The sequence below is a fragment of the Ptychodera flava genome, chromosome 9, assembly GCF_041260155.1.
Source record: "Ptychodera flava strain L36383 chromosome 9, AS_Pfla_20210202, whole genome shotgun sequence".
Classification (NCBI taxonomy): domain Eukaryota; kingdom Metazoa; phylum Hemichordata; class Enteropneusta; family Ptychoderidae; genus Ptychodera; species Ptychodera flava.
Genome location: NC_091936.1, coordinates 26,147,894 through 26,167,228, shown reverse-complemented (window position 1 = coordinate 26,167,228; position 19,335 = coordinate 26,147,894). Strand labels below are relative to the sequence as shown.

Sequence of the window (19,335 nt, the reverse complement as noted above, 5' to 3'; positions counted from 1 at the left end):
CTTACAATTGATGCCTGGCGTTTTGGTCGGAGTTAAATTTATGCTTAGACGGTATAGAGAAACTGTTTCTCTACTGTCTATGATTTATTTAACAATAATATCACGAAACATTGCACACAGTTGCGTTATGATTACAAAGTGAATGCTTTGTAAGTTAACTTGAGGAAGACGAAGAAGAAGAGACAGTATTTTTTTCTGGAACAAAATAATAATTTTTCCCGCATTTCCCCCAAACATTACAGCTGCTATCTCTCTAAGCTACAAATGAAGTTGTAACCTACCTGTGACGTAAGCACCGTCATTGTAACTATGCCTTGCGAATGATTGACATGAAGTAAGGCTCCATTCTGCATCGCATGTTATGGTAACACTATCCCCTAGATTGCCTCCGCTCCTCTCACTCCATTTTTCTTCACATGACAGAGATAATCCTGAGCAGTAGGCTGCTGATGCCCATACACCTTCAAGAGAAAAGTTTCAATGCACCATCAACCGGGAAGTTCAAATGTGATCGATTTTGACCGGGTACGACTTGGAAATCGCCAGTGAAGCCCAAATTAGGTCAGTGAGATAAATTTCAGTGCCTATGATAGCACATTTCAATCGATCGCTCGTGAATGGGGTGTTTTTTCTGGGCCTTGAAGGTGGCTGATGAGCCTTGATCAGGGGCATCTCGATTCCACCCTTGGTTGTATAATAGGACGGGAGTGACGTTGGGCGACCTACATCGTTTTTTGGTCACGATTACAGTTTTCTTTTACAATTATCTACAACATCGACAAACAACAGCAAGGAATGACACATTGTTTTTTAATATTTTTTATTATCGTCATCATCGTCATCACCATCAACAACAACAACAACAATAACAACAACAACAACAACAACAACAACAAGATTACTAAATTCCCTGTGGTTATATTGTAAATTGTAAACAATAAAAACAATAAAGTATCAGGTATTTGTCATGCGTTGTATGTAAACTGTAGATTTCATGAAGATGAGTACGCTTTAGAAATAAAAGACTTTCAATTTGCAAGGATCCAAACACCGATGTATATCCCTGGTGTGTCATAAAGTTACAAGCCCGAAGTGCGTGCCAAAACACTGCAACTAACTGAAGCAATTATCGGCTGGTATGATGCATTTTATGAAATTATTAGCCCCAGAACGTAGTAATTTAAAACACACTGGACTCACCTATTAAGTGATTCAAAAACATGGTGACCACTCATTACGAAATTCACGAACAGGACAACCCTCCCCCCAGGGCGGGAAAAACTGACCGGTCGCCAAAGTCGTTGATATAAATTATACAAGTAGTGCATAAATTATTCACAGCAGGCATACCTTGTCCCCCGTTTCCATTATACGCACTGCATCTGTCCTTATCGACTTCAGGGTACGCACCATCTATATATTTCCAGTTTGTGTGTACAGAACAGCCTGATGCAAATGACAAATTCAAATATTATTATAACGTATGTATGTATGTATGTATGTATGTATGTATGTATGTATGTATGTTTGTATGTATGTATGTATGTATGTATGTGTCATGGTCTCGCATCCACCGATATGCAAACTCAATCATGACGAGGTCTTGTTCTTTACAACTGAACACTAAGACCTTTATTGCATAACGCCATAACTCCAAAAAGCACATGGTATAAACATGGAGGTAGTACCTCCATGGTAAGCACGTACATATCCATACACCAGTGAAAGGATCACTGTTTACTCATACATATGAATGGTATACATGGGCACAAAACAATGTAGTCCCAAAAATCATCACAGTATGTATATATGTATGTATGTATGTATGTATGTATGTATGTATGTATGTATGTATGTATGTATGTATGTATGTATGTATGTATGTATGCATGCATGCATGTATGTATGTATGTTATATTTATGTATGTATGAGTGAGTAGTGTGTGTATGTATGTATGTATGTATGTATGTATGTATGTATGTATGTATGTATGTATGTATGTATGTATGTATGTATGTATGTATGTATGTATGTATGTATGTATGCATGCATGCATGTATGTATGTATGCATGCATGCATGTATGCATGTATGCATGTATGCATGTATGTATGTATGTATGTATGTATGTATGTATGTTGTGTATGTATGTATGTATGTATGTATGTATGTATGTATGTATGTATGTATGTATGTATGTATGTATGTATGTATGCATGTAATAAGGAATTGTGTGTTAACACAAATCTAGTTTGTAAGTCCACGGAGCTAGGCCGCCTGCAGAACAAACATGTCCCGAAGTCACTTTGCATTGCTGATGTAGACAGCTCATTACCTGCTTTCCAGCTTTCCATTTTGCTGACGTAGTCATCTTAATACTGGCTATCTAACTACTCATCTGCTGACGTAGACACCTTAGCACCTGCTATCTAGCTACCATCTTTCTTGCGCACGGCACTTGACTGCAGCCCCTCGGGCCGTGAGCCCATAACTCTCTCTCCCCCCCCCCCCAAGCCGTGCTGCCGCCCCTCTAGGCTCGTATCCCATACTTTCATTGCACAAGCACCAGCCGCCATTGCACCCCTCATGCTGGGGCCGCACAGGGGCTCCTGTCCCCCAGCTGCAGCCCTGGGGCCGTGAGCCCATAACTCCCCCCCCCCCGAGTCGTGCTGCCGCCCCTCGGGGCTCTTATCCCATACTCTCATCTCGAACCAAGCGAGTCAACTTGGTTTCGAGCGTCATCCCCCATTGCACAAGCACCAAACATCATTGCACCCTCATACTGGGGCTGCACAGGGCACCTGTCCCCCCAGATCATAACTCCCCCCGAGTCGTGCTGCAGCCCCTCGGGCCGTGAGCCCACAACTCCCCCGAGCGGTGCTGCTGCCCTTTGGCCGCGAGTCCCATACTTTCATCTCGAACCAAGCGAGTCAACTTGGTTTCGAGCGTCACCAACCCATACTCCCTACAAACATACATTCATACATACACTTTCATGGGGGTCTCTCCGTCCAGTCTGTTTGACTGTCCTCCGCTTTGGCCGTCCATTGCATGTACCCCCACTCAAGAAGGTGGTCTCAACCGGCCCGGTGGAACCACTTTCACTTTCGGCTTTCCAAAGGTCTGCAAACACAACTTTGCAACCCAAACCTTTGCCCAGGAAGCAGACTGGCGGAGACCCCTCACCCAATCTTTGAGTTATTTTGTGCTTAGTTTTGAAATGGTTTTTTGCCTTGATTTTACTTTCGTAGTATTGCTTGACATTGTATTTTCCGTAGTTAGGTTATCACTGCTTTGTATTTGTCCACTGTTGCTTATTAAATTCCTTGAACGCCATATCCTGTGTAGCGGTGTGTGCTTACAAATGTATGTATGTATGTATGTATGTATGTATGTATGTATGTATGTATGTATGTATGTATGTATGTATGTATGTATGTATGTATGTATGTATGTATATTGTATATTGTAAGCCTTTATTGAAATCGTATCCCAGTTGGGATCTTGATCATAAAGTACAATAAAGGTTTTGCAAAAACAACAATGAAAGAGTATATATAATATATATATAAATATAAATATCTATACATGAGGTCAACATATTAAAGGTTCATAAATAGTTTACTTTGCCTTTTTCATTTTGTCTTGTCTGAGTTTAAAACATGTATGTATGTATTTTCCCAATTCACATAGTGATGCTTTATCTGTCCTTGAAAAGATGCTTACAAGGTCTTGTGTGCCTCTGAATGCGTTTTTACAAATGTTAAGTTTACTGAAAAAATCATGTCTAATGTCTGTGTATCCTTTGCAATGAAAAAGAAAATGTATCTCATCTCCTACTTGTTTGTTTTGGCAAATTGGGCATGCTCTGTCTACATGTATGTATGTATGTATGTATGTATGTATGTATGTATGTATGTATGTATGTATGTATGTATGTATGTATGTATGTATGTATGTATGTATGTATGTATGTATGTATGTATGTAAGTACAATGTATGCACGTCTATGTATGTGTGTATGTGTGCGAGTGTGTGTGCGCGCCCGCATATTAACCACTCTAAGCAAATGTAGTAGTATTTCAATATTGTACAGGTGTCGCACTTAATGTCACCCAAGAATTGTTTCTTCTTTGATAAACAAAAGCACAAACTCAAAATCATCAATATGCAAATACACTTTAGTAGATTGAAGTGCAAACCAAACATTGTCTAAACCCCTGAGTCCTGATACTTCATGTAAACTCTTACAGTGATATTCTGGCGTGGTATTTTAGGTTTTATTTTTTCAAATGGAAAGGTCTACTTTATGCAAATTCGTCTGATAAACTCTCATTAGATTCCAAACCCCATTTCACAATTTTGAACATTTCGCTTAGCATTTATAAATGTATGACAGTCAAGTATAAATCTGTAGATATTCACAAGAGCTAATCAAGTCTTTATATGTCTTAATCTTACCAAGAAGATACCGTAGGATTATTTGCATGATATTTAGTATTGTCGCAGAAATTGCAAAAAAGTTTTCCAAATTATGCAAATAATAAATCAATTAACAGTAGAATGCCAATTTTGCTATAATATAAATATATAAATGTATGCTTGTATAGTCATTGTTCTCAGTAGTGCATACTTTTCAATATCTTCAAATTCCTGTAATCGATAATTATGCAAATTAGCACAACTTAGTCAAGCCACTTCAGCCAAAATGAAACGGCAGTACATTTTTTTCTGAATATACTAAGTACTCAATATGAAGACATTTGCCTCGGCGCGTTTTACAGCTAGTTTTAAATCAACAAGTGAACAGACTTTACTTGAAGCTCCAGATGATATATGTCATGCACTGCACACAGGTACAGTGTGATGACAAAGTTTGTCTGTACAGCACAGTACAGTACGCAGTGATATCAAAAACGAGACATCATTCAGTTCATATTTTTGTTATTTGCAACGTCACGAAGACGAAAGAATTAAAATAGAGGAAATGATGAAGAAGTCAAGAAAAAGGTGAAATGGTTGAAATTCAGAGAGTAATTATTGGGTACAACACACTCAGTTTAGTTACACAGGGGAAAGCCTACCGTTCATTCTTTTCTGCTCATGGTTAATTTATTCGATCATTGAACACGAGGACACGAAAGTTACAGAACATTCATATACTTTCTGAATTGGACACTAAGTAGCTGTTCTATAGACGGCAAGGGTACAAGGGAGTCAATGCTGAAAATACACTATTAAAATATTCAAATCATTAATTTTCAGTTTTCGTGACAATTTTTTTTTCTGCACACAGACAGTACAGAATAAAAGGACTTTGATGATAGCATTAGAACGGTAGAGCACTTGACATAGCACATAGATTCTAATAGTGAAACACTTATTTTTTGTGCAGGTTCTTCCCTAAGTTTTCGTCAAAATATGGTCCGTACTGCCAGGGTAAAGGCACATCGGATACTGGCATTTGTTCTCTTAGTCCTTATATTGTTACATTGTTTGTGCATATAGAACATGAAACTGAAGTGAACCTTATAAAGCAGACAAAAACTTACCCGTCAGCTGAGTTGTTATTTTAGTGAGTGCGTCGTCACCACTTCCGGACTTCAGACTTTCTACGTAGTTACATCGCAGATCATTTCTTTTACAACATCTGGCATACGCACGTACACCTGTAATAATGTGGTAAGTATAACCAATCAGCAAGGCCTTGTGCTTTCACTACTTGTTGAATGATACACTTGGCAAAATAAACAAGTCAAAATCGTTCCTGAGATATTCAATTCTCTTTTTTATGCGAACCACTGATATTTCTGCCTCGTTTTGGTAACGTCATTTATGGCACGTTTCAATGTTCTTCAACTTCTGTGATGCAATTTAGATCAAAGCTTGATATGCTTTGGTTGTTTACATTTTGGAGTGTCTTTATTGTAACCTGCAAGAGCGCCTAGTAAGCATATCTATAAGGCCGCGTTCAAAAAAAGTGGTGAGGGGGGGGGCTGGAGGAATTCAGGGGGGGATTCGAAAATTTTTGGGGTAGTCGAGGGGGGGACTTGAAAGTTTTGCTCTGCCTATAGGGGGGGGGACCTGAAAATATTTTGACTCCCAACATTTTGATGTCGGCCAATGGTTCTAATGTTAGTAATAATTAAACACCGCTTTGTCTCATTTTATGTCTTTAATCTCGAAAAAGTCTAAAATTGTATGAATGTCATTAAATTTTCGTAGAACAAGTTGGCCTTGTAATGGGGCAGGAGCTACAACTGTTGATAATTTTTCAACATTTCTATGCAATTTATCAAACACAGTTTCTTGGTGTCTCTCTACAGCATGCTGCTGAAAAACACAATATTCAGTTTTTCAACAAAGCCCGTTTGTCTAAATATTGGTGATAATTGAATGATGCAAATGCACGGTACATGTAGGCTGTGTTGGCAAGCTGAATACTGGATAGCTCAACATTCTGTAGGGAGTAGAACAAGAACACAATTGTATAAACTGAACAAAAATATTGTCAAAATAAAAATTAATACAACTACTGCCCTGCTACTACATACTGGCAGTGACAGTGATACATGTAGCTCTGACTCTGATGTAGTTTAAGAAGAGTTTCGGTCATAGGACACTCAATTGACAGTGAAACATACATCTACTTGTACACAAGATCCAGCCAGAGAGCAACACATAGAAGACTAGGGGACTAACAGTTACCATGGATTTTTGAATTCTGGCATATGAGAACAATCAAATATTAGAGAAAAAAGATGGGGTCACCATACTTGATCTTATACAAATGTACGATGAAAAGTCAGTTTTTCTAAAATCACTTAAAATCAATATATAAAACCATTCATTTCAAGTTCATGCAGTGAATGAAATTTTCACATCTCATTGTACCAATAACACAAAAGTAAAACTTTAAACAGTAAAGACTCTAATTTAAAGGGAAAAATGTGTGACTAAATGGAATCTTTTATTTTTTATCAAATTTGCCATTATTACACCCAAAATTTCTGAGATTAAAACATTAATTTATCGTATCATTGATTCGGATAATGACTCTTTATTGCTGCAATCTGATATCGATAGAATTGTCAGCTGGTCCGACACTTGGTTATTGAATCTTAATCCTACTAAATGTAAAGTTCTTACTGTTTCATTGAAAAGAAATGTTCATATTTTCCCTTACAAACTCGACACTCATGCATTGAGTAGAGTCAGTAGCATGAGAGATCTCGGTGTTATTATTGACCAAAGATTAAATTTTTGTGACCATGTAAATAACATGATTCAAGGTGCTAGAAAAGCTCTCGGTTTTATTATGAGGAATAGCCATTGTATTAACAGTGTGCATGTTTTAAATTGTTGTACTTTACCTTGGTAAGGTCTAAGCTTGAATATGCTTCTGTTATTTGGAACAGTATTAGTAAACACCAGTCTGATAGAATTGAAAGAGTACAGCATAAATTTTTAACATTTCTTCATAAAAGAATTACTGGTTTTTACAGTGATGACATTGACTCGTTGTGCAATATTACAATTTACAGTCATTAAAATCAAGGAGGACTATTTTTGATTATATATTTTTATACAAATGCATAAATGCAAAGTTTAATGTTAATGCTTTAGCTTCATTTTTTAGTCTTCATGTACCAAGGTTTTTCAACTCGGCGTACTACATTGTTTCATGTGCCATTTGGTAGAGTTAATTGTGTTCGTGACTCTCTTTTTAGTAGAATTCCGAGACAATTTAATTTGCTTTTAAACGAATACAATGACATTGATCCTTTTTCTGTAAATTTAAATGGTTTTAAAATGTTTTAAAACATTGTTTTCTCAGTATTTGTTAAAGTTTGTTCGTCTTGTCTTCATGCTTTAACTCTGTATCTGTATTTTTACTAACAGTCTTCCATAAATGGCCTCGGCTGTGGAAGTCATTATTAATAAAAAAAAAAAAAGAATATTTTAACCTTCCAGTATTGTCAATTTTGTAAAACATTTTATAAGTGGCATCTGAGTTGTATGTCTTGTACTTTTGAAAAAAAAATTTTCAGTAGGTCACTGTGCTCATTTTTTCACAATTTGGTTAAACGTAGCTAGGAATACACAATTTTCATACTCTCTCATGATTGTCATTTTGTGTGCTTTTCAGCTGGTGCCATTGAACTGGCCGGAGTTGGATAAACTCAAGTCGGCTTAGACTGAGAAATCCAAAAAGTTCACTGATGCATTTAAAAATGAATCAATTTAAGAACTTGCCCTAGGTATATGGCTCTACAACCTGCTGATAAGAGGTAGTGTTGAACATTTGCGTGCAGAACGACACATTACATGTTTTTTTTACTCTGCGTGCATTCCTAACAAATATGCGGCTATATGGTAATTTGGGGGGGACTTGAAAATTTTTGAGGGTATTGAGGGGGGGGACTTGAAAATTTTTGAGGGTATCGAGGGGGGGATCTGAAAAAAAATAAGATTTCAATCACGATTCCTCCAGCCCCCCTCCCCCCCCCCTCACCATTTTTTTTTGAACGCGGCCTAAGCACGCGGCAATCTAAGGATAAGACAACGAAAACCGTTCTCAGAAAGAATAGCGCCCTCTATTCATATCTGCCTCATGGTTAGCCTTGTTATCGTACGAGAATACCCCTTTGTAAGCAGCTGTTGGACATACCACTTCCGCCGTAACCATTTTGTGCCACGCAGGACACAGTACCACTACTGGATACTTCAAAGAATTCGCCATCTCGACTTCCAACTGGGCTTGTTCCTTGTGTGTAACTGCTACAGCCTGTCATTACTTCGCCATTTTCACAGGAAACCCTAACCTGGTCATCATCACCTGTGCCTGACAATCCAGATTTTCTTGTAACACATGGCAGATGACCATCTATGGACAACAATAATGTACAGGATATTAAAGGAAATGAGATTGGCCAAGTACATTTTTACTGAAGACTCGGTTCGAAGTGTGAATGAAAAAAACGTAACTTGGAAAAAAGCCACCTTTGAGTCTTTGTCGTTTCATACAAGGTAATATGATTCGGTCGGCGTCAAACGATAGCAATAACATCACCAGGTCATGCAAAATGTATACGCATTCGAGTGCAATGCGTGCAGTTGGACTGAACTTTGATTAAACTGCCAGGGGTAACTCCCCTGTATCGGGTACACCCACACTGTTATCACCGGGACGATCACAAGTAAATGTACATGTACCCACATCACACAGTCGAACTAAACCTCATTTTACTAGTTGTGGTTCCTACATTGTAAATATTTTTGGCTATAGGACCTGCTGGTGATTTGTGAAAAGTGTACGTCTTTTAATCGGAAAACTTGGCAGTTGAAGATTTTAAACCGCGCCCTTGATAGGTAATGTATTTTTACAAAGTCATGACTCTGTTATTTCAATGATTTATCTACGCATTTCAACTACAGCAAACCCGTCAAAAGACATCAGGGTATCCACGTATAGGCCTTTCATATTTCAAAAAGTGATGCAGGCTTGCCTTTTAAGTATTTGCAAGTTGTCGAACTACATACAAGATACTCCTACAATACTCACGATTGCCAGGAAAAGTTCCACCGATCAGGACGATAGACAGCAAAGTAAAATAGGCCATTGTCCGATATATGTTTCTCCAAAGGAAATTTCAGTTGGGGAAAAGGAGAAAATATAAGGTAACACGTGCAATCTCAAGAGCAATGATGATTAGAAATCTCATACGTATTTAAATGTGTATCTTCCGAACAAGTGACATCAAACCATCAAAGGCTGTATATGCAAGAACGTAAGGATAGACAATTAGTTTGGAGAAATTAGTCGGAAAGGGGGAAAATGCAACTTTTCTTTGATTCAATCATTCGTCGTTTTTTCAGAGTAGGCAACACATGCGAATGTAATTTTTGTGTCATAAGTAATTCCAACTGTGAATTCGGTCTGCAGATATCATTCCCATTTTTTCATGTCCTTTTTCCAGATCTAAATGCTTCCTCCCAAAGAATACATAATATTGAATACACATTTGACAGAACAATCAAAGAAGATGCCATGAAAAGGAGAAAGTGAAATAGCGTATAATTAACGTATAATTAATGTATAAATAACATATATGCTAGACGTAGCTTATCCACAGGAGACTAAACGTTGACATTATGAATTATGAACAACAGAAGATACTGTTCAACTTTTTGTTTTCCTTAGTAAATGACGTAAGGTGATGACCCGGAAAAGGGCTTACAACATAGTGTAGTCATTCCTTCACTAAGAGAAGATGGGGTGCGCGGCAACTTACAGGAATATGCCACCCACAAATTGCGGATTTCTACTGATCTCGCTAAGGACCGTGTCGTTCACTTGAAATTAACTCCGCCACTCGCACATCTAGCCACCTCAACGTGCGCTTGTAGCTCGCAATTTTTTCCACTCAAATCAAATGATGAGCTATTCTATTGATGAATACGAAAATTGGTAAAAAAATATCATCTTCAGAGAAGGCTCAAGCTTAATACATGAAGTTTTCTTTCGCCACACTTTTGTCTGTGTGGATCATAAATTTCAGTGGCATATGCTCTTTTTCAGCACAAAGGTTAACTTTGCTTCAGCTAGCTCTGATATAAGGTGCAGTCATGAGGTATTAAATTCACTGGCTTTTCACATTCCTGAATCGGTAAAACCACGGTTACTCTGAGGGGAGATCAGCGAATAAACGGCTTGTCCTAGTTTTCACGACTGCAGAAATTATTCAAAACACTCACCTGACAGTTCTTGGAGTAGCTCTGCGATACAATCGTCTGTTCAACTATTTGGAAGTCAGACACTTTTAAAGGGAGCACACATTAATAGTTAAATAGTTATGCAAAATAGGTGAAAGCTCTTATTTCTTGTGTCCGTTACCCCATGAAAACAAGGGACATATTCATTTTTCCAAATGAAAGTACAACAAAGAACTCAATATCACATACTTTCTTTGATTTTACATTTTTTTTCAAACTTATTTTTTCAAAAGGTAAGGCTACTGAAGACTTTCTCCTATGGGTATACGGTCCATTCGATGTGCAATTGTAATTAAGAAACTGTAAGCATTCTGTGGGTAGTCTCGGAGAAAGTACGCGCTATCGAATCAATTATACCCTACTCGTCATAAGGACATATTGTCCAAAATATGCTGACCTGTATTCATGTTGTGCGTCACTTGGTTACCAGGTATAGTCATTTTGTTGAGAGCCGACACGTCTATGTACCCCAAGGATGCAAAAGAATATTGTTTACAACCTTGCTCCTCAGCCGAAAATCCTCAGCCGATGGCAATTTTCACTTCATAAACCAAATACGAATATTGAATCTGTTTGCAGAATGTTTGCAGAAATGACAGGTTTCTGTAAAGCATGTAAATTGTACAACAGTGTAAAACCATGACGCGTTTTACCATTTCTGGATTGTGAAATGGTGTATTACGATTGTCATTTTACGTATTCAGTTAATGTCGAAAGATGGTTATTGCTATGCTGTGTTGCTTTCTGGCTTCTTGAGTCGAAAAGTGAATAATGTAATAAAGGGGGTATAAATTATATGTTGTGATAAAACAATAGCACACTAGTAACTGTCTGATTGATTTTTACATATAATTTTACCCTTTTATCTCCAGTTGATGAAATACGGTGCTGTATTTGAAGAAAAATCTGTTCTGCCAGGTGCCTGTCTGTTTTTCTCACTTACGGCACTTCACAAGAGGCGACACGGTCTCTCTCTCTCTCTCTCTCTCTCTCTCTCTCTCTCCTTTTTGAAAAAAATTTAGTCTGAGATTTTAGCTTACATGGGAGGGATCTATCGTAGAATGGTATGCAACCTTTACAGTCTCGTTCAGGCACTTCTGATGTTTCGTATGGTGCATTAGCACTAAAGGAAAAGTACAACCGACGGGAAAAAGATAAGGAAAATGGCGTGAGCTCTAGGGAAATAAAATGACGTTTGCCATGCTCGTTAATTATTGCCGGGCTGTTACCCTACAACCGTGAGACTTGGCTTGAGTACGATGTATACGGCGCCGCGTTGAGGTAACTTTCGCCGAGGGTTTCATGCTGCATCCACCGTACCGGTCACCACGCCGACCGTGGGCGGCCGGTCAGCGAAACATACTGTAGGTCCGCTTTACACAGGTATATCCTTCCATGACAAGCAATCAAGTACGCCATTCTTAGCTTTATTTTGACAATACATCAAAGAAACTGAATTTTCAAATTTTACAGAATGCTTTATACAATATAAACCAACACTTTAACACATTAAGCTTTCAATTGTAGTGTTAATTTAGCTTCGCTACATTTCGCTACACTTATTCTCATTTGCATACAACCTTGCATATCGCTTCTTGCACTAGACCTCTTCGCTAAAAATCTGAAAAACAAGCGCACAGAAATTGCCTAAACCTGTGCAAACATAAGACCAAGACACAAAAGGTTGGCGGTATAAATCTTTATTGACAATACGAATCATATACTCAAACGTTTTGAAATAAAGTAAACCACGGTTACTCTAAACCTTACAGTGGGGTAGAGCAAATGTAAATAAACAATAGCAACAAGAAACCTATGCTGAGACCAAAACACCTACCCCACCCCTACCCTAGGGACGGACATTTTAGCAGCCCTTATGGTGTGTGTAAAATTGTAAATTGTGTAAAATTGTAAACGGTCTACATTTTCTGCTCTCTTGATTCGGTGTATATCTCTCTGTAACTGTGGCCTTATCGTAAAATAAGTAAAATCGTCAATGTAAATATCTCATCTTTTTGTCCTTATTCGCGATGACAATACCATATTTTGTGGTGTGAGAGTAAATTTGAATATTTTGCTGTGTGTGGAAACATTATTGAATGAGTAAACATTACTCATATATCAAGACGCACTTTTCCTCTGATGAAGAAAACAGACCAACTTTGCTGAGGTATCGAGTTACATTTGCAAGGCAATGATTCAACAGTCGGGTTTTGCAAAATAAAAATATCATGTTTGGTAGGTTAACACCTTCCATATTAGACCCTTTCCTAAGCAAACATGTCCATAAGAAGGGGGCTATGTATCAGAAATATCGTGGTAGAGATGGCATCAGACTACAAAAATTGGGTGCAGTACTCTGGATATGCACTTTGTGGAAAATACGGTGTTTAAACATTTCAATGGCTAGCAGATGATGATTGATTGACGAAAACGGATGTGCGTGTTTTTATGGATTCGGCTACACTTGATGGAAAAGAAGCCTGGGAGAACGTCCGTCGAAATTTCAGAAACGAGGACCCTTTTACCGCATCGTGATTACATCCGTTGATAATTTTGAAGTTTAACAATGCAACTAATTCTTCTATATTGATTGTCCATTTGTGAGTTGGTCTCTTCGGGTTGTCATACCATAGTTTGTTCATTTTGTTACAGACATAACCCATATGTTGAAGATATATTCTAGTACAGGCGTTTTCTAAAAAACTTAGACCCTTCAGGATTATATTATTCAAATTATAATAAACTTTCTAGGCTGTATGTGTAGTCACTTTTGGTAAAGGGATTTTTTATAGTGCTGTATGATTAATTGCATCGACATTTGTGGAACCGTCTACGGCGTTGGCATTCTATGATAACACAAGTTATTGTATGGTAGACTCCATACCTTTCAAACTGTTTGAAAGGAAACCGAAATTTGCTAATTCTATTCTGAGTAGACTATAATAATTAAAATGATAAAAATAAAACCTTTACATGTACAATTTCGAGCCAGTATTGATGAAACTCGTTGTGGATTTCATAAAATTTGCAATAAAATTTCATGAAATTTGCAATAAAAGTTTATGGTGGTTCTTCCAACCTTTTCTCTTTTACTGACAGCATTATCAAAGCTGAAAATGTAATTGCATAAAATTTGTAATGACAAAGTGTGATATTTCGATGGTGTTATACAAGGAAACGAACTGAGCTGACGACAGGAATTTGCTTAGTGCATATTTTTGGCAACCTTTACAACATCTCCAACTATTTTAAGAACATTGTTACTGCTGGCATCATACAATACAGGCTTAACGCGCATTTTTATAAAGTGCACAATATATGTCATTTCCTTGTGTGGCTTTTTCATCATGTTTGTGAAGGTTGCTGTCTCATGACATTTAAAATCAAGTATGGTTACTCAATCGAATATAGTCTGTCTTTCAAGCCACTCCCACAGTCTGAAAGACCCGTCGCTCGATAATGACAGATTTTGATGCAAACTAACACAAACTGTTGTAAACAATAATAGTGTAGATATGAACTAAGGCTCCACTATTGAATGTAATGGTCAGTCACTGAAATACAACCTTTTCATCGGACGACGCCAGAAAATAGCTTTATAAAAGAAATATTTACTTTCCAATTGACGATGATGCATTTGAACGAAGGCCCCCCTCACTGTTCCGAGACATGTTGAAGCCCCATAAACTCATCTCTTTCTTTGCATCCTCCCCATATTTTCTTTCCAGCCTTCTGCCAATAATTGTGCTTATTCTCCAATTTTGAATATCTTTTTTGATCGAAGAGTCCGATGAGAAGGAGCGCTACAGTATTTTTTCCAGCTTGTCGGATGAGCAAACCTTGAGAAAAGAGATTCATTTCAAGTCATTGAAAATTATTTCGAGCAGTTACTTGAAAGCATGTATGATGCAAAAATGACAATTATCCTACCTTGGATAAGTTTTTCTGCTAGATAATAGTATCAAAATACAAACATTCAACCATCCAATGAGAAAATGATTCGAGAATATGAGTCATGGCAACTCAAGCCAGAAGAACAATAATTTCGCTAATGCCAACCTGGTTCTCTCTGTTACTCTCCACTTGTTATTTTAAAATTGAGCAAGCATATATATATATATATATATATATATATATATATATATATATATATATATATATATATATATATATATATATATATATTTATCACATGAACTGGCCCGTATCTCCACCTGTGTGACGTACACCAGCACAGATAAGAAATCCATATTACCGCTGTTGTACGTCATCAACCGGAACTTTTGTACCGTTCGTACATGCACGTTGCCACACAGACCGATTTGTCGTGATCGATGCCGTGCTCTCATGGCATTTTGACAAAAAGGTGACCCGATAAATCAAGATATGGAAATATAGAAGGCATGTCCAACGACATTTCGAGTCGCTAAAGCTTTAACTATTCCCAAGAATCGAATGAGGATACCGTCGATCGTTATAATGGCTCAGTAACGTAACGGCTCCAGTCGTAAGGCTCAAAGTGGACGTCGACGTACCTGGCGATAGCCAAGCGACGTCGTACCTGGCGATCGAGGTTGGCGATAAACCCGAAATATACACCTCAACGAAAGTTCAACTTAATGAGTACCATATAATCTTCGGGAAAGCGACATAGAAGGCATAAAGTCATTTTACTAACAACGATAAATTTCCTTCATCACACAAATTATTCCGTCGTTTCTCGATCGGAATCAAACCTGCAAGGCTAATAGTGAAAACATAAGCTGTCGACCTACAGTGCAGCGCCGTAGTTATCCGATGTATTTCGAAAGTTGACGGACAACACTCACAACAGAACAGAGTTCCCGTCAAGTAACAAAATTGGGATGTACCTACGGGCGATATATGTGTCACAGCAAACATCAAAGTCCGTAAGACGAAAAATTGACGACCGAGATGGCCACCGGCGAAGACCGGTGACGGCAGTGCCCACTGTACAACTTACAAGCGTACACTCTGTGTGTCATCGATCTGAAACTTTCGGGCTCGCCAAGGTCGTAAACTTGTGATATTTTAAAATCCACAGCATCTCTAAGAATGATAACTACTGTTTCGATCGTGTCGTTGCATTAGTTTCATAAATATAATTGTAAATATTCTAAATAACTCAAAATACTATGGTTATCCGTCGCTTGCGCGGTGAAAGTCATGTCCGCCGATGGTAGACTTGCCTTGGCATCGGTCCAGCGCGAGACAATGATTGACATGCGCACGTGACCGAATCCGTATCTCTGATTGGTGGAGATACTATTTCATGTATCAAAAGTTCAGCTTAATCGGATTTATGAATGAAAGTATGCCTGCAAACGTTCGCACATCTCCTGGGTGACGGGCCGCTTTACTCAATAAATGAAAGTAATCCGCGTAAGGAAAAACACAAAATCGCGATAAAAACCATGCAATTTGTTACAATAATTTTGATCCATCCACATCAAAGAAAAATAAGAAGACTGTTCATGTGATAAATATATAATCCCATGGAATTTTTCTCTGTTTGACGTCATCGTATACTCGTGTTTTTCGCGGAGCCGCACAACTTCTCGCCTTCGGCTCGAAGTTGTACGGCTCCGCGAAAAACACTCGTATACGATGACGTCAAACAGAGAAAAATACCATGGGATTATATATAATTATATATATATATATATATATATATATATATATATATATATATATATATATATATATATATATATATATATATATATATATATATATATTATATATATATATATATATATATATATATATATATATATATATATATATATATATATGATACAAGTATGTTATTGTCCTTTTCAACTATCTCTTGATAAGGAATTACACGGTGTTTTACAAACCTGTACAAAGGATATAATTGGAACACGATTTGAACTAATTTGGAATAATTGAATGGTCGAGTAATGTCGATTTAATCTGCAAATATAACCTCACCTGCTCTACACACTTGTTTTTGTTAATAATTGGTAATATCGCAACATTCAGCTATAGGTCACCTAACACTTTAGACGACCGTTGTTCCGATAGGTGTTGTAGTCAACAGCTTCCAGTATGTATGTAGATTGAAAGATCCGCCGCTCGAGGGCGCTCTCTACGCTAATTTCAAATTGGGGAGGAAGACACCATTTGCAATCCAGTTGAACCAGGTCATTCACATATTTGCGCGTTTGACGGGTGACATCGTACAGTGGGCGGATCTGACATGCAAATAATACTGATTTTGGATGACTTTTTTCACCGAAGCCACCAACGACCACATCGGATTCGTGAAAACCGTTGAAAATGCCACGACTCTGCTTCGTGCGTTGGAAGTGGAAACCAACACCAAATTTGCAGTTTTCAAACGCACAAAGAACTTTGGCGTTTCTTCTCTCAGAGACTTTACTGGTATGTTGTGTGTAAACTTTAGGTAGAACATGTAGAACCACAGTCCAATTTTGGACCTGTAGTTTGTGTCTCTTTTGGGCTTTTATTTTTTTGTATTTTCCGTTCTTTTTAGTCAATTTTGTATTTTCTTTATTAATTTTTTGGTCATGCATGATAGTACCATTGTTGACTCTAGAACACCCTTTTTGACGGAATCTTTTCATCTGTCTTATATTTTACAATAACTTAATTCGAATTTTCATGATTTATAGTTATGCTTGGTTTATTCAGTATTTTAGGCCTCCGGCCTGTTATACAAAACATGAAAAGAAAAATTGTATTGGGCGCATATTGATTTCATACAATTCATGTTTGTAAATATTGAAGCAATAGAGCATTATTGGACACTACGAGAGGTTTCCTCTTTCAATCTAGAAGAGTAAAAAATTAACTTACCAGATTTATCAAATTAGACGGATTTTAGACTCTCGTACACTTGAAAATTTTACCTGGGAAGGGGAATTTTTAAAAGAATGGAAAAAGAAGTTTTCTTCTTAAATTATTGTACAACGGACAAGATAAACAAAAGTGAAATTCAGTTTCAACCCGATTTAATCGTCACATCTGACAAATTCTATTTTCTCCTCATCAATTTTCAGCTCTCCCACTTTCTACACGTAGGTTGTGGCTCGATAGCCTGAACCTTCAGAGGGCTGTTCGAAAAATGTTAATTTTTACAAATACGTAAATAATCTTCTAATAACAAATCATGTTTGAATAAGCGATATGAGTTCAATTTGGGAAAAATTCCCAGATCCATTTCCCATTTTTTAGATCCAATTTCAAAACATCTTTTTTTAAAGGTAGAAAGAAAGACAGACTCATTTCCCACATTTTGCAATTCCCGAAACAAAAAGAGAACAGTAGATCTTTAACTGTCTTTGCCCAGCAATTGTGTCTTCACCTTGATGTTAACTTTGATCTTGGTGGAAAATTGTTTGGAAATGTTACTGCTACCAAGGATAACTCGATCTGCTTTTGCGAGCAGCAATGTTGGCCTGTTGCATGTTCTTGAAAATCAATATGGCGCCCCCACGAAGTATTAGCATTGTCAGCGTTACGCATTATGTACATGTGCAATATCATTGTTGTCGATAAGTGAATTCGAGTCCGTACCTTGTGCTGCTTTGATGATTGTTAACAACATGCAAGAAACATCAGTGTTTTCTGATGAGCGTCATGACAATTGGTCTGGTGCTCACTCAGCACGCTGGTCTATCCCTGCATTAAAGGTATACAGTCACCTTTAATCTAAATATGCCCATATATGGTCAAAGGGGCGTTCCTTGGTATTCAAAATGCCCATGTGAGGGCGCCGTCTTTTTAAAAAGCGGCCACCCACTTAAAATCTGTAATTGGTTAGATTTTCTCTTCCATGGTACCTGTGGCAAAATTGGAACAGGTAACAGTATACCTTTAAGAAGAGGTAAGTGCCTGCATAATAAATGTGATATTATGTTTATGCACATTCATTATTGACACACAAGTAAACTAGTAATTCACAAAGCAAACACACATCATCATTATAGTAAATGTTACGAGAAAACGAGAATATGTAAGAAAAGGGAAGATTTGAACGTATTTTTTTGTGCAAGTCGCATTTATCAGGGATATTTCAGGTCTCCGGCGATCCAAGGCAGCTCCGAAGTTCGGTGTTATATGTAAGCAATAATGCAGGGCTCGAAATTAACTTTTTTCTCTGGTAGTTCACTTGGGCTACCTTTTTCTGAAGTTGGTAGCCCAGTGACAATGGCTGGTAGTCCATGAATATTTTAGTTTAGGGATACTGTACTCGTCCTTGTATAAGCCCTGGTTCAGCAACAAAAAATGGCAGTAAAACTAGGGGCTTCAACTCGAGAAACCCCATGTTATGTGTCACGAACGCTTAATATATGCTAATTTATGTATATTTTTAACACTTTCTATCACTTTCCATGTCGGCTTATATATCTAAAGAAATTGTAACTTGAGTAAAGAAAAACAAAAAAAAAATATTCTCATGATCTTTATGAACTGGCATGCCTTGTTACACCCGAGTCTCTCTATACAGAACGTAATACATTGGCATGATACTGATCGACAACCATA

General features: G+C 37.5%; 1 long non-coding RNA gene across 1 annotated transcript; it reads right to left on the bottom strand.

Moving 5' to 3' along the window:
- Nucleotides 1-287: 287 nt before the first annotated feature.
- LOC139139641 (uncharacterized) lies at nucleotides 288-5,663 on the bottom strand. The gene is made up of 3 exons (XR_011553851.1): nucleotides 5,553-5,663; nucleotides 1,351-1,446; nucleotides 288-461 (listed from the first exon to the last, which is right to left on the bottom strand). It is a non-coding gene; the product is annotated as an uncharacterized lncRNA (long non-coding RNA).
- Nucleotides 5,664-19,335: the final 13,672 nt, after the last annotated feature.